General features: G+C 37.3%; 1 protein-coding gene across 1 annotated transcript in view; it reads right to left on the reverse strand.

Annotated features, from left to right (window-relative positions):
• GPC6 (glypican 6) overlaps nucleotides 1-26,165 on the reverse strand; it is a 773,736-nt gene that overhangs the window by 583,034 nt on the left and 164,537 nt on the right. The window lies entirely within an intron of this gene.

The raw sequence follows: 26,165 nt of genomic DNA on the forward strand, positions 1-26,165 counted from the left end.
TTCATTTTCTACGTTATCCCAAAGTGAAAGAGTTGCAAAAGGATTAGGAACGAGGCTAAAACTAATTTCAGGCCTTTTTGCTTACAAAATAGCAGATATTTCACTAGAATATAATCACAGATATCTTTTAAAAAATCAAAGTCACAATGAAAGTGTGATGGAAGTCTGCCATTCGGAGAGAATGAAAAAACAGCTGCTGACAGCACGAAGTCGTAGAGATTTCACAGCAAGTACCTTCTACTAGGCAGTCAAGAAAATCACTATCAAAATTCTGACTCACATCACCACAACATATTCAACAGCCTTGCTTGTACATATAGTTTAATTTTAGAGTCAAAGAAGGTAGGATTTACTTAATCTAACTTTATACCTCTGTACATTGCAGGTGTCTATATTTGAGCTAGTCTACACCTAAGCTATGCTAATTTTAAAGTCAGTGGAAATAATATGTGACATTAGGGTGGGATACATCTGACGCAAAGAAGTCTATATTGGGTAAGATGAATGTGATCATGACATTGCTGAAAGATATGCAGCCATTCCTCCAGTTCACTTGTGATCACATCTTTGTTTCTCTTCTACCAGATGTACCTGTGTACATGCATGTACATGGACCAATGCCCTTTCTTTGCAATTAAAGGAGATAAATATTTTATCTGCCTTCCAGAAATTCTTGACCATCTCCCTTACCTACAAATACGTCCTAACTGACAACTTAGACCAAATGACTTATTTTTAAATGGCTTAAAAATTAGATGAGGTGGATCACAGAGGTCACTTCTACCTAAGCTAAGCAAAAATGTCTCACTGAACACATGCTAGTTTATGACTGAATCATTCCCAATACCTCTAGGCACCAGTTCAATATCAGTACAGACAGTTAGGACTTTTGATGATCTCAATGATATTTGAACCAAAGATTTTTTCTGTGTAAATGATACAGTAATTTTGAATTCTGTTCTTGTGAGAAACTTGTGTCCGTGTTGATCAAAGCTGCTACATTACTCTCTGTGTTTTCCCCAATTTTTCATTTAGTGAATCAGACTGGAAAAAACTTAGCAGGAACAGCGCAAGAGCCTATTTCTAAGGACAAGATAGCAGGATCAAGGTCTAAAATTCTTGTTGCCATTAAACTTCCTAGTGCTGACTCAATTGCTTCAGAATATCAAATTCAAATATTAATGCACTTTTGGATTAGGTTTGGCCTGAACAGTCATAATGTAAGAGGAGACTGTTACTCTCCGTGATGTCACTACAGATGGGCAATCACTTTTTATAAATAATTTATTTGATAAGTTTTGTCCTTTTCTATGGTCATGAAGACATTATGTTCTTCTCAAAGGAAACAGTCAAGATTGATCAACAGAAAATTCATGGTTTTTTTTTTTTTGCTCTGAATAAGTTACAACTTATTTAATATTTTAACATTTTCAGTTTGAGCAAATTTTGACTAGAATTATATATTATATTCTGTGTATGAAGGGAATAATTGCTGAAAAAATTAAAATTGCAGTGTTTTTGTTTTCTGCAAATATTGTGAAACATTTGTACCCAAGTCACATTAACTTTCCTTCCAGTTGGGTTGCAACAACAGTCTAATACAAGAAATATCTAATTATAGGAAATGTTTTTTAAAAAAGAAATAAGTAAATTTTATAAATGATGCTGGTAATATATTCCTAGCTGTCACCAATGGGGAATAAAGCTCATAATGGAAAACAATGACTTCATGCCTACACTGTAATATAAAACTATCTGTTTCCCTCCATTACTTCCAAAGAACATAGAGAGTTTCTGTTTACATTGCTAAACAGAAAAAGTGGTAAAACATTATCGAAATTCATAATCTGGCTTCAGGAAGCTATTTCATCATGGAAATGAAACAATGAATGTTACTTAACAACGAATGCTACTCAATGGCGCTTTCTGTAACAGCTCTTACTCTACCCTGTCCCACTGCCTTACAGAGAACTGCATAGAGGATCCAAGTTTACGTAGAATGTTCAAAGAATACCCCAGGTGAAGTTTTCTAATCTACTGCAATCTTTGAGAACTAGAGTGCATCATCAAAAACAGCCAGTGCAATCAGTATCAACATTCAGCAAATAGAAGTCCTCAAGTTGAACTTACTGTTACATTTCAAGGCAGTAAAATAAAATCACCAAGTGTTAATAAAAATGAAGGGTCGATTGGAAAATGTCGTGATTATGCAGGACTTTCTGGTAACTATATTTCTACAAAAAAAAGTGTGACTGCTAAAAAACAGATTTAGGCAACATCATAAAATGGAAAATATTTTGACAGCATTGTAACAGAATCTTTTCTTATGTAAGAGAACATATTCAGAAGTTCCTACTGTCTGCAACAAATGAAGAACCGAAAGTACTTAATAAATCTGTCAGAAATGCAACAGAAAACTTTCTCTAATTCTCTGCTTTCAGTTAGAGCAGTTGAAAAAGTATTCCTCTCATCTCTCTGTAAATTGCTTTTTGCTTGTGCTCTTTGATGGGATTTCAATGGGATTGATCCAGCCAGAACTCAAACACATTGTAGCACTAGTCAGGAATGCAAACTTAGATTCCTTTACATAAACACAGTTTCTCTTTTGTGTTTTTCATAAGTATAATACGCAACGGTCTGCAATGCATTGACTGACAGTCAGTTGCTGTTTCCTCATTTCAAATTGAATTATGCCTATTTAAATTTAAATTTCTTTTAGTAAATATTACTTACATACCAACTGTCAGAATACATGGCGTTACACTTTCTGTCATTTTGCACACCTGCACCTGTACCTGGGAAATATGATGTCATACAATAGGTGCCAAAACCACTCAGTTTCCAACAACATCGGTCTAAACAACTAGCAGCTCCCTCCATGACGTCCATTTTCAAGAGCGAGGAGGTCACATTCCAAGGATACGGAATGACTACAGCTACGTGCATAGCACAAGAATCTAAGAGCTAGAAAACTGCTCACTTCCACTCTCCACAGTGATCTTTAGGGTTTCCTTTTCTTATCGGGCCTTATATTATGTTATGACATTATGTGATGATACTATACGTATCAACAGCAAAAGGAAGATGAGGGGAAATGTGGGCTGGCTGCTGAACTGCACAGGGAACTTAGCGACAAAGGACACGGAAAAGGCCACAGAACTCAATGCCTGTTTCACCTCGCACTACACCTGTAAGATCCGCTTTCAGGAATATCAGGTCCCTGAGACCTGGGGAAAGTAGAGAGCAAGGAGGACTCACTCTCAGTGGAGGAGAATCACATTAGGGAACACTTAAACAAACTGGACATGCAGAGGCCCATGAGACCAGATGGGATGCACCCCTGAGTGCTGAGGGAGCTGGCCAATACCATTGCGAGGCCACTTTTGATCATCTTTGAAAGGTCATGGTGGTTGGGAGAGGTTCCTGAGGATTGGAAGAAAGCAAATGTCGCTCTAAACTTCAACAAGGTCAAGAAGGAGGATCCAGGGAACTACAGGCCAGTCAGCCTCACCTCAGCCCCTGGGAAGGTGATGGAGCAACTGATCTTGGATCCCATTTCCAAAAATATGAAAGAAGACAAAAAGATCATTGGGAGCAGCCAGCATGGATTTACAAAGGGCAAACTATTCCTGAACAGATTGATGAAAGGACTAGCGTGGTGGATGAGAGGAGAGCAGAAGATGTTGTCTCCACTTCCGTAAGCGCATCGACACTGCCTCCCATAACATACCTACAGACAAACTGATGAAATATGGGCTAGATAAGTGCACAGTGAGTTGGACTGAAACCTGGCTGAACTGCCAGACTCCGAGGGCTGTGATAAACAGCACCAAGTCCAGCAGGAGGCCAGTCATTTGTGGTGTCCTTCAGGGGCCAATGTTGTTTAATATCTTCATTAATGACCTAAATGATGGGACAGAGTGCACCCTAAGCATGTGTGCAGAGGACACAAAGCTGGGAGGAGAGGCTGGTGCATCAGATGGTTGAGCTGCTATTTGGATGGGCCTTGACAGGCTGGAGAAATGGGCCTATGGGAACCTAATGAAGTTCAACAAAAGGAAGTGCAAAGTCCTGCCCTTCTGGAGGAATAACCCCAGGCATCAGTACAGGCTGGGGGCTGACCAGCTGGAGAGCAGGTTTTCAGAGAAGAATAACAACCTGGAGGTCCTGGTGGACAACAAGTTGGATGTGAGCCAGCACATGTGCCCTTATGGCAAAAAAGGCCAACAGTACCCTGGACTACATGACAAACAGCGTTGCTGGCAGATTGAGGGAGGTAACCCTTCCCCTCTACTCAGTCCTGGTGAGGTCACATCCGGAGTGCTGGGTCCAGTTCTGGGCTCTCCCGTACAAGAAAGAAACAGACCTGCTGGAGTGAGTCCAGCAAAGGGCCACAAAGATGATGATGGGATTGCAGAATCTCATACAAGGAGAGGCTGAGAGAGCTAGGACTGTTTAGCCTGGAGAAAAGAAAGCTCAGGGGGGATCCAATGTGTATAAATATCCGATGGGACGGAGAGTAAAGAAGACAGGGTCAGACTCTTCTGTGTGCTGGCCAGCATCTGGATAAGAGGCAATGGGCACAAACTGAAATACAGAAAATGTGGTTTAAACATAAGAAAAAACTTTTTAAATGTAAGGGCAATCAAACACTGGAACAGGTTGCCCAGAGAGGTTGTGGAGTCTCCATTCCTTGGGATAGTCAAAACTCAACCGGATAAAGTCCTGAGAAACCTCTCTTTGAGCAGGGTGGTCAGACTCAGGGTTGGACCTCTCCAGAGGTTATGACTTCAACCATTCTGCAATTATGTAATATATTAAAGTAATCAGTAACTGAATTCAGGGAGTTGTCGCTGCCACCAGCAATACAACTTCCCTATCTTGCCTCCTTTCCCATGCTAGACAAAGCACCAGCATCTTTTAGCCTGAAAAATACTGTATGTAGCACATACATATGTACATATGAATGTGTATGTCTCTTAACATGGGTAATCATCTGGATAAAACCTAACAACGTTCCTTGAACAAAACTTTTAAAAAGTCAGTGCTTTAACTGAGTTAGGACTATCAAGACTTTAAAAGACGGTTAAATAAATCAAGGAAACTCAGAACAGAAATCATTCACAATTATATTTTGAAAGGTTTTAATAAACTCTGTATCTCTAAATTGTTGCAGTTTTCCCTATACTATCACAATAGCCATTTATATCTTATTATAACTCAAGGCTATTTTTTCCTCTTGTTAATCAAATATCGCCTGATCTAAAGCAGCAATCCTAATTGGCATTTTTTAAACCTAATTATATTATTTTAATGGGCTCGAATATATAGATGCCTCTGTAATTTAGTGTAATTCTCTCAGGTTTGGCTAGGAATAAAAAGAAAGCAAACAAAGCTTTCTGTTAAATTCTGTTATGCTACCTTGAGAAAAACAATAAAGAGCGATCAAATTTATGTATAGTCTTGTTACAACAGAATAAATTAATTACTTTCCATCAAAACAATTTGATGTTACTAGGAAACAGAGTGACAAAGGCCACAGGTGGTAATGAAAGAAGGATGCCTTATCAGAAGTGACTAATAATGCTTGAGTTGCCAAAGTAACCAGATTGTCTCCTAAAAATGTATGCTTTGACATTCACTTATCAATGTTACTAAAATGCAACTCTTATCATGTTCGCATAGCAAATTTCATTTCCGTAGAAGTGATGAATATGCAGATTCTTCCATTATTCGAATCTCCCATTTATTTCTTTTTTTGAACTGAATACATACAGGAAAAGAAAATCTTCTTGTGGGTAGATTCCGTTCCCTGAAAGGGACAGGCAGTGGCTTCATTGATTTGTCTTTCTTACAGTTTGTTTTCAGGTCTTAATAGTTATGCAGTAGATTTGCTTTGGATTAAGGGGTAATCATTTCTCTTTCCTTTCTCTCTCTCTCTTTTTTTTAATCTTCTGTTGTCATACCTCAAAAAGTGCCTCTTTTAGCCACTTACTGATATTTACATGTGCTAGGATACATTAAATGCGCTGTTTACTGGAGAATCAATGAATTTTGTTTCAGTTTTACCTGATATCAGTTTTGCTATGAAACCTCACAAAATTGGTTGGATCTGTGTGACAAGACTTTGCTGCTTCTGTTCCCCTTTGCACCTCTGAAATAAAGACAAACGTACATATTTCTCAGCTTTCTCCTACACTATTATAGAAGCCTTCAGATTACACGTTATAGATGTTATATTACATGTTATCGCATGACAGCTACATGACTGCACGCAAGGCTGTGGAGAGGGAAAATGCCTTCTAACAGGGTCCTTTGGAGCAAGACCAGGCTGCAAGAACTGCCTTGGCAGCAGCACCACATTGTCAGTACTTGACTTGTTTCCTGATCCCGTATCACATATGCAGCTGGCCAAGAGATCTGAGAGCAAGCTGAGCAGCACTTCTTGCACAGGGATTCATGGAAGAGCGAGGCCGCAGCACTGTAGAGCAAATATACAGGTACTGCAGGCAAGAAGCATGAGACAGGAATCAGAGGAGAAGGACAGGAACCTCCTGTTCAGTGGGTGAGATTTAACAAATCTGAATCACATAGAGCCAACTATTTTGACTTGCTAAAGTTTTGTTCTTGGCATACATGTGAATGACTAGCAGCTGAAAGACAGCAGAAAAGCAAATCCTACTTCCTTTGTTGATAAGAAACAAAGGTATACATTTCTCACTTCCTGAAATTGGCTATGAAGAATATCGGTATCATTTTCACCACCACAGGCATACAACATCACCTTGGGAATAAGTGACTTAACGATACTTTAAAACAGGAAATCAAAATGTTTCTCAGCTGTTGAATATTGCAGGCTGCTCTCCGCTCGGGATATGTGATAAACAGATCTCACTGGTAACTCAGCCAACCACTTATGAAATTTATCAAGCAATACATCTGAAAGTCCCATAATGCTTTTCTTTTAAACAAATATTTTCGTATTTGTAAAACTGATTGCCTGATGAGATGAGATTAATCTCCTCTGCTTTCAGATATGTACAAGTTAGATGCATGAATCTGAGTATTACGAAGTCTACAATGACAGAGAAATACAGACTTCACCACAGGGAAATTTTTTTGACCCATGTAGATACCTATTTTAGGATGAAATGAACTGCTCTCTGGAAATACCTGTATCTCTTCAATGACTATAAAGGGAAGCTGGGAGTTCAAGCTTGGACACTGAACTTTCAGCCACTTAAATTAGGGTCTAAAGCATAGTGACTGCAAGATACAAAAGGCCATTCAAACCACTGACATTTGATCCGAATGTAAAAGCAGTAAGTTGATACAATCTATAGTGCGTGGCTGTCACAGCAAGTAAACACTAACCTTGAGAAATGTAACAGAAAAATCTTACTGAGAAAGAATAATACATTCAACTGTTTTAGAATAATTGAAACTATCAATCACTAAAACATTTTGTGAGATCATTCTACAAAAATCTCATAGCAGCATCCTAAGCTTAAAACTAACATTACAATGTTATAAAAGTATATTTCCTGCTAAGAAATCTAGCCAGTTTCCGATGTCTGGTTATGATCTATATCCAGACATATTGATTCATCACCACATTGAAACAGTTCTATTGAATTCAGAGTCAATGGGCCTATTTAGGGAATATGCTACTGCTCAGTATCCCAAGCATAGCCAAGTCTGGCTTTCTTCAGTCATTGCTTTTTTCATTGAACTCAGAAAAGTTAGTCTAAGCCTCTCTTCATGAGAGCCTCTCTGTCTTCTCTAGCTTCTTCATGAGAAATCATGAGCAGACAGAAGACTGCAGGAGAAACTAGACCTAGAAAAGATTTTCGATCTGCAGGTGCTGAGGTATTAGCTGTAGGAAACACTGGACCAAGACTTAGTGAAGATCTCAGGCTTTCCAGTCACCAGCACTCCATGTACCATGATTCCTCATTTCTAGACTTAAACAAATGAAGACAGAATGAATAATTTACAAGCAAGTACCGAAAGTCAGAATTTATTCTTTGGGGAGAGGAGAAAGCTCCCCCAAAACTACTTGTGCAAAAAGCTAAGAGATGTCTTTTTATTTACTTTTTTGCTATACTTCAGTTACCACTAACTAGACCTTTTCTCCTAAAAGGTTCATATAGTTTTAAAGTGTTAATTTTCCTCTTGAATAGTTCATTTGTCACACTTTGTAATGCTTTCCATTTCAAGCCTGGTCAAGGACACACTGGAATCCAAAATACTTCTGATTCCCACATAGTCTTATATGTTGGTGAAATCTGACAATCCTGGCTGTGATTCACACTAGGCTGCAGAGCAGGCAACTTAAATTAGCAAAAACTGATTAGGCCGGAGGCATCAGTCTGCTGAAATAATTCAGAAGATCTGTTCTGCCTGACACTGAGGGAACTCTGCTACCCAAAAATTGTCTCAAGGAACCTAATCCTTTTCATGAGCAGCCAAAAATTTCACCTCCTGTGCTTGCAACTAATGGATTACTGTTAAGTTTATATTTAATATGAATTGTACACTTTAATATCAACTTCTGACTCAAAGACAACAAAAATACACGGAAGAGGTAGAGTGACTATAAGCCTCCATGCAGATGGTCTGGGAATAATATGTCTGTCTTCTTCAAGCTATCATATACAATGTGCCACACAAAATATTAATATTTGTAGCATTAAGTATATCTCTTAAAAAAGACCTATTGCAAAGGAGTTTTATAATACTGGAAGAGATGAAAGACAGCAGGATGGGGATGATGCAAGGAATATAAGCAGACTACTAGAGTGACTATTATGAAAATTTTTACTCAATCCCTTTTATTGTTGCTGCTGTGAATAACACAGTAAATGAAGAATATTAATATTTCAAAGGCAGTAAGCAGCAAAGCAGATTCTGTCTGCACTGGTACTAATCTTCCACTGCAGTGTCTGATGTGTTTGACCAGACTAGATGTGTAATGTGCGTATGAACCCTGTCTACAACCTTCCCTTTTTTGTCGTATACTGTCGTTATTATTAAATAATAATAGTGCTTTGAAGTCCCCAATGGAACGGGGGTGGCCATTTTATTAAATACATAGTGAGAGGCACTCCTTGCACTCCTTGCCAAAGAATTTGTTTACATGAGGCAAATGGGAGCAAGGGGAAAGGAAGAAAGAGATGAAGTGATTTGCTCAAAGTCAGTGGCAAGGGCAAAACCTGAATCCAAGTCCTTCCAGTCAGATGTCCATTCCTCTCAAGTCGTTCAGCTTCATGTTATCATATGGCATTATCTGAAGCCTCTCACTTTCCCATAATAGTGACCACTTAAACTGTAATGTTGAGTGAAAACATTATTGGACTTAATCTTAAGCCATACCACTGCATGCTATCACCAAGACACAAACCAAACCTACCAACCAGCATGAAATAGGCTTTCACAAATAGCCTTAAGAACTCAAGAACAAGTATGTTATTCCCATCTGCTTCCCATGCCTAGTTTGGTCTGAAAATCTTCCAGTATCTTGGAGATTTGTTTAAAAGAAACACTCACATAAGTAAAAGGTGTGCTACTCTGTCCACCTGAATAAAAATACAGTCACATGACAAAGCCTCCACAGCAGCACCATTTAGTTCTCACTAAAACATAATTTACATTATGACAAAATTAGATATATTATTCACTTCCAAGCTCTTGGCTTTGGGAGCTCTAATCAATCCCAGCTCCATCGTGAAGAGAGATCCTATTTTTTGCAGGATGGAAATTGGCATCTGGGAAGGACGAGCACTGCTGTTTCCTCCAAGGAAACCTCTCTCAGAATAAAATACAGAGCTCTAGGTCATCTAACACTCCTCAGTGTTTTTGCTGTTACTGAAATAATTTTATCTAACCTGCTCTTGAATTATCCCTAGGTAACCCACTCCAGTGCTTCACTAGCCTTAACGCTAGACATTTTTGTCATTACGTTTAACGCCCACTTCTTTTGACACAAACCTGGAGAACACAGTATTTCATGGGTTTTTTTTTTGTTTTTAATAGCTACCTTTTACATGCTTTAAGATGTTTTATTAACTGAAAAACTTTAGCTTCCTCCACCTTTCCTCAGAGTTTATTTCCTCTGCTTATTCTTATTACTCTGTCTGGACCATCTACAATTGCTCTTTCTCGGTTGTGACCAAACCTGGACAAAATACCCCTGTATCTGAGTATCTTTATATATCTTTCAGATAATACTCGTGTTTATCTATCCCACTATATACTTTGCTTTTTGACACAATCATATCATTTATGACTTACGCTCAATTTCTAATGCATTGGGACTATAGAAAATTTCTCTTTCAAATGTTGTATTATCAATCATTCCTCAGCCTGTAGTTAACCTGTATTTTCTCCAAATGTAAAACTTTTCATTTATAGTTACTGAATTACATCCTACTTTTTCCCAGTGATTTCTCCAATAGAACAGAATCATTGGAATTCTAATCTTATCTTTTAATGTTGCAGTTATAACAGTGACTAGCTTCGTGTTATCTGAAAATTTAATAAGTGCAGTTCATATTATCTCATCCTAATCAATACTGTGAATATTAAATAATACTAGACATAGAGCAGACCCTGCAGAACCCCTCCAATAAATTTATCTAAATCCACACTGAAACATTGATAATTGCTCTTTGAGTATCACTTTCCAGTCAAGGTTATGTATAATCTGCTAGCAGAGCGGACAAACAGTAAATATACAAAAATATGATAGAAGCTCAGAACAGACCTCGTGTGACTGAGACTGTATTGAAAATTTATAATCACAAGCAGGTTGACAGCACTGTTATATATGTGTTAAGAGAACATGAACAGAGAAAGCATCTTTCTTATTCAAAATACTAGTCATTCTTACAGCGTAAAAAATGATTTTCCAAGTCTCTCTTATTAGCAACATCATGCATTATACAACAGCAGTGCTTGTTCAAACTGTTTTTCTGATAAGAAACACTGCATTTTAAAAAGCAACCTCTATTTTAATATTTAATACCTCAGCATATCTAGATCTCCAAAAGTAGCAAGCTATTTAGGCAAGTAGTGCACTTCATGTAATGTTAAAAGCATTTCTGGCATTTTATGTTATCTGCTTTTTAATGATTGTATTTTCCTAACATTAAAAATGAATTAATATCTCTTTCCTTAAGTAGTCTGCTGAATGCTGAAAGAGTAAATCTGACAGGGTTACTCATACCTTACATTTACTGTAGAGACCTGCACATCAGTTTGTTTTTCATACTTTTGAAAGGAAATGGTTTTGCTTCAAAACTCAGTATCTCCAAAGCTCATCACAGTTTTGCCTGGGCACCGAGGAGACAAATATACATGTGTTACCTTCAAGCTCCTATAAGCTAGACTATCAAATGCTGAGTCACCACTGGCTTTACTGGCATTTAAATTCAGTGATGAGAGCTATATCATTTTTTCAAAATTACATATGGTCTACACTTTGCACAAAAGAAACCCTCAGAAATGCGTAGGGAAGTGCTGGAAAAACTTTCAAGAACACTAAATCAAAGTCCAAACCTTTTCCTGTTTTATTCTTGTATCTAAATTCAGCTACTTCATTGTCCGTGAGTCCATCACAGTATAAAATATGTTACTACGCATGCACATTTAGACAAATAAATCCTCTCTAAGGCTTTTGTCTGTCCCCATTAAGTTTTATAAATGTTTATTGATTGGAAAGCAGAAGCAAACATGAACATTCATGACAACCCTGGGGTCAGTCAGGAATTCTAGGATTAGAGCCAAATATTTTGTACTGTGTTTCCGAGGTTTCTGACTGCATTTTTTCCTCCTCTCACTAATTTCAGGTTATATCTAGTTTTCTGAAAAGCAGCCCTTCGTTATAACCTGTGAAGGGTTCATCTGATCAGCCTTTTTCTCTCTAAAACCTAGGATTCGAAATAAAAGAGAAACACATGCATCTCACAGGCCCATTTTCACAACCTTCAGTTAGAAAAAAGAAAGTCAAAACTTCTCCAACCAGCTATAACAGCCAGAAAGGGTAACTTAGAGAGCTAAGTCTCAGAAATAGTTCTTAATGATAAAAAAGTAATAAAACATAAGAGAGAAAGGTATGGGTTATTCTATCAGAACGAAACCAACAGGTACAAAGATCATTCACTGACATTTTTGCATTTTAGGACTGTAATGCTGTTTTCCTGCACTTTTTCACTGACTTCTTATATTCCTTAGAGACAAGGCTAGAGCTGTGACAAAAAAGATGTTAGAAAGATCCATGTGCACTAATCCCACTACGGACCATGAGCATTTATTCATCTACCTTGTAGACAACCTAGTTTTGGAACAACAACGAGCTACTCTTGACGATAGAAAACCACATGCCACTATTTTTCATTAACATTACCAAATATTCTTCAAATTTTGGCACTGTTTAAAAGGAAACACATGCTTCACTGAAAGCACTATATTAAGCTATCCCTGAACACAAGCTAAAATCGACTAGACACAGTGGCCAAACCTTTGCAACAAAAAACAGGCAAAATAATTTCAGAACCCAGCCTCACAGAGTTTAATCAGTATCTAAGAAAGCAAACACAGATCTACTCACTCCTTCCTCATCTGAAACCACATAAGTATACATCTTCACTCCAGAAAAGGAGTAAGAGAAAGATGAATTCTTCCCTGACCTTGGTATGTAGCACACTACATACCAAGTATTAGCATACTAGGTAGCTATACAGCAGTTAAAGCCTAAACCAAAAGCTTGATTCTCCTAGTATTCTGTAATCCATTTAATTTAGGTTTCTCCAACAAAAGAGGACCTCGGTTTTACTTGTGTGTGTGTGTGTGTGTGTGTCAGTGTCCAATACACAGTATGCATACTTCATAAGAAGATACTATTTCTATTTCCTGAGGAGCAGAATAACAGTTAGAATCTCTGGATCTTTATCTTTCACATCAGGGTGATAACCATTTTTGTGTAAATACTGAAGTTCCACTTTTCTCTGTATCTACAGAGTTACAGCTCACTGTGTTAACCCAAAAATGTAAAAGCCAAATTTGTGTTACGATACATCAATGCCAAGAGTAGTTGTAGCACCTATTCTAGGAGTGCCGAGTGAATAGACCTATAATATTGTACACTCTTCAAAAATTTTGTCCCCCATTAAATTGAACTTAGGCTTGATATTAGCGGTTATTATATATTGATTTCTTCTAGAAGGGATGGGTCTTCCTTTGCCTGCATTAAATATTATTTATTCTCATCCATTCTGAAGCTTGTAATGTAGTATCTTAGACAAAGCACATTTTATTTGTTCTAGTTACTGGACTCCTCAGAAGCAATGGCAAATACTTCGCAGTTGTTTCACAAATTTCAGTAAAATCATCTACACTACCTTCTAAGAAAAGCAGCTGTTATTTGCAGTCTTCCAGACTGCCAAACAATGCTTCATTATCTTGGCCTAGAATTCTAGTCTACAGAAACTTTCCTGTAAGGGAGAGCAACTATTTTTCATACTAGTAGTACCACTGTAATTAGCCCCCTACTGAGCTCTCCTTAGCCCAGGGATGGGAGTCAAGAAATTATATCTGGGAAATAGCATTTGATTAGGATAAAGTTATACATTCATTATGTAGGTCTCCTAGCTATCATTTAATGTGTATACTTAAAACTCTTTTTTACAAGGTACTTAATGAGGCAATAACTATTGATAGATCAGTATATTTGAGGTTCATAGCAATATATTAGTGCCTTTTTATATATGCCTTAGGTCTGCAATCACAAAACAGGTATGTGAAAAAAGAGTAGGAAGGCCACTGGAGAGTTTCTATATAACTGTATCAGCAAGGTTAATTTATGTCAAGAAGTACCTCAGTGAATCACATAAAAATCAAACTAAAGTGACTAATATTTGTTTCCCAGTATAAACCTTCCTTCCTTAAAAAAATAAAAATAGAAAGGGAGACTTTCTGCCTGTGACAGATTCGCTATCAACTCTTCAAGAAGATTTAAATTAGCATTAATAAGGAGTATATCTCAAGTGATTCAGAAAACTGTTAGAGCTTAGTTAGGCATCTCAGAAATGATGAATAATACCGTGAAGTATATATCCTGTTGCCAGAATTTCTGAGGCACCATATATGGGTCCAAGTTGATTCACCTCTCATAAAAGGCCAAAGCTGGTTCAATATATTCTTGGACAGTTAGCTCACTTTGGTTATTCAAGATGTAGATGCAGGCAGAAAAGGATTTTTTTTTTTCTCCTTAGCAAGGTTGGCTACCTTTCTACTCTGAACGGGACATCTGCATTTTTATGCTTTCCTCGCTTACTGCCTCGTTTGAGTCTTGACTTAGAGCTAGGAGCTAAGAACAGACCCTCTCTCGGGGTGCAGAACATGGCGGTTACCTTTTCAATTAGTTATTTTAAACACCCGTGCCTTATGGACCATAGGGAACTCCCATGCTAGGAATGGCATTTGCTGATAGGAACGCCTGGAAAATTGGAAAAAGGGCATTTTTCACCAGGCTAGGTGGAGTGCAAAGTTTCTCAGTTTGGGAGTTCTGTTTCAAATGTTACTGTTGTTCCTATCACACAGTGATAACGCAACTATGTAAGCGAGGCCTAGTATTGGTGGATTTATGCAAATTTATGCAAAGCAAAACTCAAAAATACAGCCAGAGGTGTAGGAAGGTCTTGCCGGCCAGGAAAACAAAGCTCCTCTCAAGAACAATGAAGGTCTGGGATAAATGAATCAAGAATTAAACAAGCAGAAAGTTCAGAAAAAGTACCCTGCAGAAAAGGAATTATGGTCTGTTTTCCTCCCTGCAGTGGCATGGTGTGACAAAAATGGAGCTTGGAGTAGCCTATAGCAGCCACCATTCCTATGGGCATGTGGCACACAGTCGTATTGATCTGGAGGTAAAGGGCATTTAATAGTATAGATCGGGCTTGCTGGCCTCATTGCCTGAAAACAGTTCTGGATAGATTTAATTTGCTACCATATATGTAGCCAGAATTTTCCAGTAGATTTGTCAAAATACTTTCTATTCAAAGATGAAGTTTTGTTTCATTTCCGATGGTACACAAACGCCACAACAAGTGATCTTCATTTTACATAATATTGGTAGAATTTTCATCAATGCGAAAACGTGGAAAAGGACAGCGCAAAGAGTTTTTGGATACTCTTCCTCCTCCCAAAAGGAGGAGCAAATTTCAGTGACAACTGCAGCAATAAAGTGAAGACAGTGATAAAGCTCCCTGGCCAAGTCTGTCTTTCACTTATTGCTTCTACTTGGTTTTCATAAGCCTAGGAGAAGGTGCATCTAGGTGACTTCTCTGCTTTTTGCTCCTGCTGGATCATCTTCATAATGGGCTCTAGTGGTAGTGATTCAGAGGCTCATGCTGCAGTCATGAAACCTTCCCAAATTTGTCCTGTGCTTTCTCCTCCCTTTCCAAGGTTAATGTGGTGGCCTCTGCTTGCATCAGTCCTGCTCTCATCCCAGCTAAGAGATACTGAGAAGTTTTACACATGTTGATGATTAATTCCCACGCTATGTGATGTATTATTGTTATTCAGGAAACAACCAAGCACATTGAATCTGAAAGTAACTATAATTCCATAGTGCAAGTGCCATAACGTTATACTGTGAAGCTACCTTTAAAAATATGATTAGAGTATTATGTTTCTGTGTTATTTTCTTACTGGAACACAATAAATTCTTGTCAAGTCTGATAAAATTGGAGGGTTTTATTCAGCTGAGGCTTAAATCAGCCTGACTTATGCAAAATTTAGAGAGGGATAAAAAAGGTGCCCTTTGCTGTATCTCACTGATGCCTCGTATATTTTGAGATCAATGTGTCTTTCAATATTCATAGAGATGGGCTTTATTCTTAATTCCCACAGGTGCAGCAGTCAGTGGGAGTGAGAATAGGCACAGTATTGTTCCATGTAGATTCAACTTGGAAAATGAAGCTAGAGAAGATTTGTCCTGCACCATTTTAAGATGCACAGCTGGGGCTGTTTTTGATTTTAAACATTTCTATGCTCAGGCAATTGCTTTCTCTTTATCAAAGCCTTTTACTTTGCTTGATCAAGTAGCCTGTCATTTCGTACCTTCCTGTTGCTTTCTTGGCCTCACAAGTTTTGACGGGCTTTTAGAGGTGAAAAGGTCCCATCGTGCTTTCAAATGTAAAATCCACATCTGATAACTATACTTATTACCTTATTTTTTCAAAGGATGGGGTAGGGGAGGTCCAGACAAAACAGATAGCTGTAATCGGACTGAGGAGCTTCATGCCTCCAAATTGCTTCTGAACCATTCTGTGAAATGTAGCGTGCACAGTTTGCAACTGAAATCTGAATTAACTGGGTAAGAAAAAATTTTTATTGATGAATATCATGAAATAGTGTCATGTAAAAAATTAGACTGCAAGTAAAAAGTAAGGTGCACTTTTACCATGAATATTTCTTGTATTTCATCTGGAAACCCTGCTTACTGTCTTTCAAAAAAAAAAAAAAAAAAGAGAGACACTCATTATTCTCTGTCTGCTTTCTGTAAGCTTTACAATTTCTGAAGGTTTTTTCCAAGGATGATGAGGGACAAGATCCTTGTTAAAGAACACTTTGAATCTCATCCAACAAAGATGACAATAAATCTTCAAACCATTTCTGACCATATGTCACAACTCCTGAAGGCAAATGAAGGCTTTTACAGCTTTTAAATAATCTTTGGCAATGACAGCTGTTAAGATACTTATCCTCCTCCCCACTTTTTCCTCTCTCACAAATGGGAGGGGAAGGCTGTGCTTTCATTCACCCTCTTTCCAGCATCACACATCATGACCTGACTGTAAACTAAACATTAAAATGACATGAAAGGTCTACATAATGTGTGCAAATTAAGAAACCTGTTATCCACACAGCTCCTGCAGTTTTCAAATTAAAGCAATTGCCTTGCATTCCTAAACTACCCTACTGTTCAAGGGCAAATTGTATTTACTTTAGGGTTTCTAGGGCTAAATCAGTTCCAAGGATAGAGAAATAATTCTGCTAATCTCTGTACAGAATCCTTGCAGGAGCTGAATCCTATCCATCACTATGTTTATCGCACTTAACAGTATGATTTTTGCATTTGTTTCTCCAGCTGAAAGGCTCAAATCAGTACATCTGACAGTAACAGAGAGTCTGAATTTTATGAAAACAGTAATGCTTGCTTAAAACTATAATAGAGCATTTGTCTGCTACAGACAATCTCATTGGTTAGGCAGATCAGTCTAACAAACCTGGACGAGCACTGTACTGAAAGAGTATGCATTTCTCCTTAGACAAAATTTCTTATATCAGAGGTTTTTAGACAGGAGTGAAAAATACGGACTACATTTGTTAAGTATTCGTGTGGAAAACAATACATTGATGTGTCTCGGACAAGAGTGGCTAGTCTTCAGCTGCTGGAAATGAATGATTTCTAGCAGCTGAAGATTTTACCATCAGTGAAAAGCTATCTTTACTGGATTTTACTTACCTAGAAACCATGTAGGAAATCCAAATACAAAGGATATCCTATATTCACATATATCAGTTTTTGATATTTGTTGAAGAATTCTGAATCTACAAATCAGTTAAAGAATTTCGCACATACACATGCAAACACATGTCTTCACTATGGCTAATAATACACAGGATAGGAAGAAGGAATCTAATTATAATGCTCTAAATATTCTTTATCACATTTATCTGTTTCAAAACATCAGCTTAAAAAAAATCAATATTTGCTGTACTTTGAAAATCATGCTTGACACTCAGTCTTACTCTTATTATATAATCAAACAAGTAAATACAATCTACTGAAATGAATGGATGCACAAGTCAAGGGATTCAATAACCCCTGTGTATTTAGGAGTCAAAGTTTCACAGTCTATGAAAGAGTGAAACTTTGCTCAACTGTGTAAAGTCTAACATTTAAAATACACTTTGGCACACATATACTAACTCTGGATTTTTGAAAGTTTTACTGTCAAAAGTTTGATGTCAAAGTGGTTCAGAGTGCAGGCAGTGCGAGCTTGTAGCTATCTGTTCCCGTTTCTGTGTTTCCCTGGTGGAGACGTGAGAGTCCCTCGAACTCAGGCATTCGCTGAATGCTTGGTTACGCTAAGCTAACCAGTAACAAAAGCAGAAGAAGGATGGGAATCTGGAAACTACCTAGGGATTTAGGAAGCACCAGGACGAACAAGTTGGATTCCCCTCAATGATTCGAATGATTAAACAATAATTTCAGGCATGAAATTAGGCAATTGGTTGACTTTTTTAAATTTTTCCAAGAAATGGAAGCAAACAACCATTGTAAAATGGTAGTGGTCGTTCTCACCTTACAGTCTACCCTTTAAATAGAAGGTCTGGAGTCAATATTCACCTCAACATGAGAATAAACCTAAACCTTTTACCTTCTAGGAACATGCCCTCATCACTTCTGTAATTCAGAATGAGTATTTCTGTTTCTGTTGTAGAACTTTGTCTATGGTGAGTAAATAGATAGGAATATGAAGGTTCCTGAGGTCTACCTATGTGCTACTTAAATGAAAAACTGGTTTAGGCCTAAAGAAACACTTTATAAGCATGTTTATAAATCCATTTTATATATATATATATGTGGCTATTCTCTCTATAAATTATTTTTACAACTAGATGGTTTGTGCTGGACTGTTTTGAACAACTTTCCAGAAATTTTCTGTCTAACAAGATAGGTGTCTTCTCTCTTGGGACATAGTGAAACACATAATTTATGTCATGTATTTGTTCAATGAACATGCAGAAACTGGTTTGAATATGAATACACATGTACTCCCTATGATGAACCAAAGCAATGACATGAACATATACTTTCAAATCCAGCCAAGGTTCTCTGAGCTATGCTTTATACTTCCCATTAATTATATAGCAGAAATGGGAAGATCTGGAACTAAAGCAGTCTTTAAGGAGAGAAGCAAATGAATAATTGAATACTGTGCTGCTTCAGATAGCTTCCATGTTCTTTTGCCCTAAGATATCTCTTTCAAGCTTCAGGGAATTAATAACTTAGACCACTGATCCATCTATTACATTATTCTATCACCAGTCACCTGCTTTGGAGGACCAAAAGAAAAAAATCAGAATGGAAACATTTCATCTTGTAATTTATTCTCTTAGTACTGCTTAATATCTTCCCAACATTAAATAAAAAAGTGAAAAGAAGATCATTAAAAAAAATCCTAGATTTAAATTTAATCCTGCATTTATTTACTTATTTATTCATATGGAGGATTACATAAAAATACAAAAATTGTATTTCCAAACACTCATGGAAAACAATTTGTATCTGTTACACAGTTAATTTGCCTTAAATATGCATATATGTGTTTCAGAAAATACTTGTTTTTAATCTCAGATATGCTGAATTGGATGAGTCATGAGAAATCATGAAAGGTATAGGAAGGAAAAATATGAAAAATATGAGACAGTATTCTTGAATTTACACTACAAGAAATTATAGTTCAATCTAAACCTAGTCAGAATTCACTAACCGTTATTTCTGAGTTGAGCTCACATTCACGTGTGACTCAAGAACATGCATATCCACCTGGCTATGCAATCTCCTCCCCATTTGCCATTAAAAACCGAACCCAACAAAGAGGCATTAGAGCCTCATCTTTTATCCAGCAGTTACGAGGTTCAAGCTCTCTCTCATGATCTGGGAGACTAGAACTCAACTTGGAAGGAGAGGCAGGTGTCTTGTGCTTTTTGCTCTCATTTACTTCTGTTGAGCACCCTAAATTAATAAAAGACAGTTCAGGGAAGAGAAAACAGAATCCCAAGCCTGGTCGCAGCACCACTCTTCCATCTTCTGAAGTATTTTATTGGAACAATCACGCTGAAAATGCATGTCCAAGGCTTCACATGTACTTAGCAATATATATCATTGTAAAAAATGTTTATGATGCTCTTGTGTTGCCTCATTTTTTTTTCTCCCTATCCAGAAAACACTGTGAAGGAGTTGCTGTTATCCCTTCCCTCCTTCTCTCATGATAGAAACACCAAGAATCCCTCTTAACTGCCATAGTACAATACGGAGGGAGATTTAAACATTATCATTAAGCTTTCAAATTATCCACTTCCAGATTTAGCTGGTTTCTTTCTGCTGATGTAATTTAATTATAAATGCTGAAGCTTTTAGCAGCATAGAATCAGATATGTTTGGCTATGAATGATTAAGTGTGCATAAAGTTTTTACCAGCACATTAATCACTGGATATAGAAAGAAGCATGACACTGGTTGAAAACTCACTGCTTCGTGCCCATGGGAAGTGTATAGTTTTAGCAAACAGCCAAAGATTGCTTACCCTTTATGACAGGCCAAGTGCTGAGCAAGATTTGTTGAATTCGTATTCCCCTAAACACTACTTTTGTTTGGTTAACGAGAGTAATTGTCCTTTGACAGTATGAATGGCAGTAGCAGAAGGACAGCAGTGGCAAAATCAGATTAGGAGCTTTAACTATGCTTTAGTGGATGCCTGCTCCTGGAAAGCAAACCAGATACCACAGAATAATTCAGGAGAACTTAGGTATCTCAGTATCTCTTTGTATTTACCTGCCCAGCTCTGCCTAAATTGCCTCCTTTCATTGTTAGGTGTTTTGACAGAAATGGTTTTATACAGCAAAACAACAATGCCTACAGACTCCAGACAAAGTCAGGCCCCTCTGTGTTTAAGTTTTGAAAATACACTCAAAAATGGTCTGTCTTCTTTCTATATTCAAGTGTGTACAACTGTAAGCACCTTTGGGAGTTCACATGGACTATTGCTTTCATACTAAAGAACTTTCCTAAATGCTACTGAGAAAGTCCTATTCTTGGCTTTTGTGATGCCAAATTTCAGAGTAGACACAGTTACTTCTACGGGCAAGCCTGAACAAAAATTCTTGTGAAGCTAGACAATTGTAAAAGTGTCTCCAGTAGTCCATGTTTTGTATTTATCCCTCCTTTTCCCCCTCAATTGGGTGAGGAATGCTTTCATGTTTGTTAGCCATGTACCTTGACACTTCCCTTAAACCAGACTACGAAAAAATGACCATAAAAGCAAACATAAGCTAGAAAAGATCTGCAAATACTTATAATAATCTATACTTAAGCTAGATTTGTGAACATCAAATCTAAGAGATTTCTCTACGTTCAGCTGCCCTACTGCTCACGCTCCCCAAGACACACCAAGGAATTCTGCTGCCTTGCAGGGCTGATGCTCCAGGTTGCATTCGTATTGCAATGACAATGTTCCTATTGAAACATACTGGTTTTTATAGGCTATTTCTCTTGGTGCTCTCTAGGAGTTATGTATACATTCAGTATTTCCCAATTCTCAAATTCACTTACCTCTTTGACTTATTTAGTAGATGATTTAGACGGTCCTACCATTCAAAGAAAGGTTGTCCTGCAGCTATAGAGATGCAAGTCACTGATGTGGCAGAACAGTGTTGTCTCCTGTACTTGACCCAATTCTCTTGACCCAAAAAATAAGAAAACACCTTATCTTGCTTTTTTAGTCTATCTAAAAATGTCAGAGTGGAAATTTCGCTGTCTCTGTTTACCTCTATAAAAACAGATGTATTTTTATGGTAATGTGGAGATTATCAAATAAATATACTAATATTAATATGAAAGGGGGATAAATGTATTTAGCTCATTACATGACCACATAGATAAAGATCAAACATTTGCATTAATCCTGCAGAGATGGTAGCTGATTTGGAGTGACTGTCCCCTAAACCTGCCTCTGAAAGATACTGTAATAACTTCTAAACTGGAAAATCTAGTAGTGCTGTCATCTAGATATGCAAGAAGCACCAGACTAACACCAGGATAGGGGCAGAAATTGGAAAGAAATTCTAAACTGCAGAAATCTGGAGTAAGATTTTGCAAGGTGTAAGCCTCAAATGCAGCAGGAAACACATCAAGGTACTGTGACAGCACATAATGTGTTGACAAGAAGCCATGTTGATTATAAGTCTGTTTCTCTGCACCTAGGTTTGTAACTTGGATACTACCGGTACAGAAACTACATCTCCAGAGACTGCTATTTCGTCTTCATCCGGGAAGAGTAAAAGGGAAAGTACAAAAATGATCAGCTGTGACTAATGACTTGTACTAGCTCTTCTTTTGTTAAATTTATTATTAGTTCATCATGTTAGAGTTTCTTCATAAAGCAGCAGATGAAGTCTATGCACTAGGTCTCCAGAAAAGTGTTAACAGGAAACATGGAAACCCAGCGAGCAAGAACAACAATCCTAGGAATCATTATGCAAACTAGTCAAAGACTTATGACCAAGAAATCTTTCAAAGGTCCTTAACACTATTCTTGATTATAAATCTGCCATGGACTGTGATGATATCTGAAGGGTAGTTACTACTTTGCTTATTTGGATAAAGACTTTTTTCTGCAAGAAAACAGGCTAAAATATGACTGTCAAGCAATTTCAAAACAAAGAACTTTCATATTCTACCCAAGTAATCATCTGATGAATAATATAATCTAATAAAGTTTATAATAACATGAAATAAACATATCTCTAATGATGTTGCAAATTAAGGCTACCTAGCAGAAACCATTTACTGTTTTCTAACATTAGCATAAAAATAAAACCCAACTGAGACTTCTTTCAGTCGCTCCCTGCAGGACCAGCTATACCTCCTTTAAAGTGAACTTTCAGGATAATAAAGCAATGGCATGATGAATATTGGAAAAGGTCAATACTAATTAACTGCATTAATGTATTTTACATAGAAATAGCTGCCTGGGAGTGATTGATTTTTTTCAAAAGTGTACCAACAAAAGTTCCTTCAGCAAGATTTCTGTAAGAGCCTTTTTGAAGGAAGATGATTAGAGTACAGCCTTTACAAACAAACACTATAGTCCATTTGGTATGCATTCGTGTGTGTGTATCTGTGCATAACACACACACACAGAGGCGCACGCGCGCACACACACACACATTACCGTCCGTAAGTTTGCTCAGATCATTAATTTAACCATGTCAATATTTGAAAAGAAAACAAATCATATCCCCATAAATACAATGGCAGCATTGAAAAAAAATTAAGCATCTGCCCAGATGTTCTGATGTTAGCTCCTGTGTTGGTTGAACTCTAACTTGCATACTTCATCTATATATTTCCTCTGGTTTCAGCTCCAAAGAATCTGTTGCTAGGAAAGATCAATCATTCTGTTACCTTCACTCCTAAAAAGATGTGGCTTTCCTCCTCAAAATGGTGAGAAAAGACGGGAACGGTGTATGAGAGGGACAAAGAAATTCAGTTCCCGAGTTTCTTTCTGTTTTGGGATCATGGGTTATGTTCACTTTAGCAAGCAGTGCATTGCAACACGAGAGAATCTGCACAACAAAGCAGCTGGTGCTGAATTTTTGGGAGTTTTTTGCTACAGGCTCACTCTAGTTCATTCTTGTGGTGCCCATGGGATTTGCAGAAAAACACCTGGTTCAGTTGCATCTCAAAACCCTTCTCACGTTGCACTGCAAAGTTGCTCCACAACTAAAATGAAAATGCTGAAAGGGGGGATGACTGGGACATTTGCTCCAAAAGCGTACTCCTCATGCTATATAAAATGCTAATTCTACGACACAAGACACACACACACACGGAGTGATGATTCTTCAGCTTGACTTATCTCAAAACCGTTAAAAGATACAAGAACCTAGGAACCTTTCCCTTAGTACGAATCTTCCAAATCTCCATCTGTGCACCTTCCACAACTCAGTACTGCTCCAAAAGGAAAAATGAAATAGTTTAAAATAGCTTCACAGATTCTAAGATTGGGCATCACCTTCTTTGATAACTAATCAGATTAGTTAATGATTTTTGCTTTGCTTCATCCCAGGCATGAAACGCTCCCAGCCAAAGTTCCCTCAACTACTCTGTTTCTTTGGCCTTGCAAGTGAAAAGTGGCTAGTTAATAGCACCCAACCTCAGTCCCTTTATAAAGCTTAGTGAAGATGTCATTTGATTCTTGAAGGAGCAAGTGACTGGAATTTGCCTTTTTCCTCATACAGGAGGGAATATAGCATGACTGTGACTATTATTTCTACCTCTGACCTTGAAGAATACAGTAGTTTGAAAGCTGTGATTCATTTCTTAAAGAACTTAGAGCAATTTATGTGAACTCTAGCCATTTCTCTTTTCCTCTTTTCCTGATTCTCTTGCACGTGACTGTGAAGGCAACAGAATTTACTTACTTTTGCAGCACAAGGCAAGTTCTGCATCATGAAATGAGCTTAACTGATATTCCTTATTTGCAACAAAGTGATTCAAGCCTTCTGTGCATTTTCTGTCTTGGAAATTGCTAGGGTTTTATCAGGAGTTTGGTAATACTTAATGTTTTCCTTAAAACCATGGACACCTGGAATCAGATGGTTATGTAATCACTGCAGTTTTATTTAAAGAAAAGACCAGTCTAACTTACTGTATACAACAAAACTTGACAATGCTAATTTTAGAGATCAAAAAGGAAAATGGTCCAACGTGATGAACATCTTACTACTTGCCAAGTATTCTCCTGATTCTGGAGACAGATGTTAAATGTTCAGTTTCACCCACGTGGCGATACTGCAACTACGAATTCTTACAGTGAGACTTTCAAAGACTTCAGAACATGTTCACTTGCGCATAATGCACATCTAACTTGCATCTGCAAATATACTTCTCTTTCTCTTAGTTAGGTGGAAAATCTTTTCCTTGCTTTGTCGTCCTACAGGGAACTACAGCTACCAAAACACTAGAAAATTGTAGTTCACAGATCAGAGCTTCAGCTCTGTTATGATGGCCATTTGGAAGCTTCTTCCATTTCCTTACTCTTTGCAAATGGCTTGTCAATTTAAGGGATGTTTTTGGATTAGAAAGAACAATATACAAACAAACAAACAGTCAACATTAATTATTGCTATACTGTGGAGGATATATTCTAACTAAGAACTGATTTCCACTTCTGCAACCCAATGTTTATTACATATTACTAGGGGATAGTTCTACAAAACTGGTTATAGAATGGAAGGAATGAACTACTATTTCCAATCAAAGTACAAAGCATTTTTCCCAGACTATTGCTTTTTCTCCCCAGATGTGATTTTTTTACACTTCTTAAATTCTCTCCTGTCAATAAATGCAAACAACCCCAAAAAGCAACACTACTCTAGTTCCTTCACAGACTAAATGAGCTTTCTCTTTAGATGATCACAATGGGGAGTTTCATATTTTTCAGACATCCAGTTGGCAAAATAACAATCAAGTTATTTAGCTCATATATAATATTTACCACTGTATTTTAGGCTGACTAGTCAATAAAGCCTCCATTCCATAAAAACTGAAGGAACCATTAAAATGATATAAACAGGATAGACATGACATAAAAGAAAGGCCTAAAAATCTGTTTTTTTCTTTGAATGGAGTATATGCCTCTGCATTCTTTAAAAAGACATAACATGAATCACTTTCTAGCTAGCTTCTCTTTATTGGATAAAAGTATAAATAATGCCAGTGTCAAATCTTAAGGCAATAGGAAAGCAAGAGAAAGAGTTTCATTCTTCTTCAGAAATAGTACCTTTGTCCTAATGATAGCTATTGAATATAACAGCTAAATGTCAGAGAATAAAGAAGAGAAAGAAGATCTAGTATTGAAATCTACCAACAAAAAATACATTTGACGATCTATTTGAGAAAGATTCCTTTACCATTTTCTTAAATTCTGCCTTTGCTAGGAGTATATTTTTATTTATACATCAAGATAGTGGTCAATATAGCAGAAAAAAGGAGCAAAAATCAACTTGCTAAGCGTCATGAAAAGTAACCATTCCGTAGTTACCTTTTCCTTCTCAGTGCAGAGTAACATAAGAAAAGTAGGGAAGACAGAATAGGTGCCAATCCAAAATATTGCCAAGTAATTCTGTTCATGAGGTGGTCTGGAGGTTATTGGTTAAAAAAAAAGGTATTTCGTTTGATTGTATAAATAGCCAAGCTCATTTCTGTGAGCAGATAGTATCCTGAATAATTTGCCTCTTGTATGCCAATTAACCAGCTTCTGTCATTTTAGATCTCCTCATCTTTATGCAATTGTATGAGATTTACAGTA

This window comes from Struthio camelus, chromosome 1, assembly GCF_040807025.1.
Source record: "Struthio camelus isolate bStrCam1 chromosome 1, bStrCam1.hap1, whole genome shotgun sequence".
NCBI lineage: Eukaryota > Metazoa > Chordata > Aves > Struthioniformes > Struthionidae > Struthio > Struthio camelus.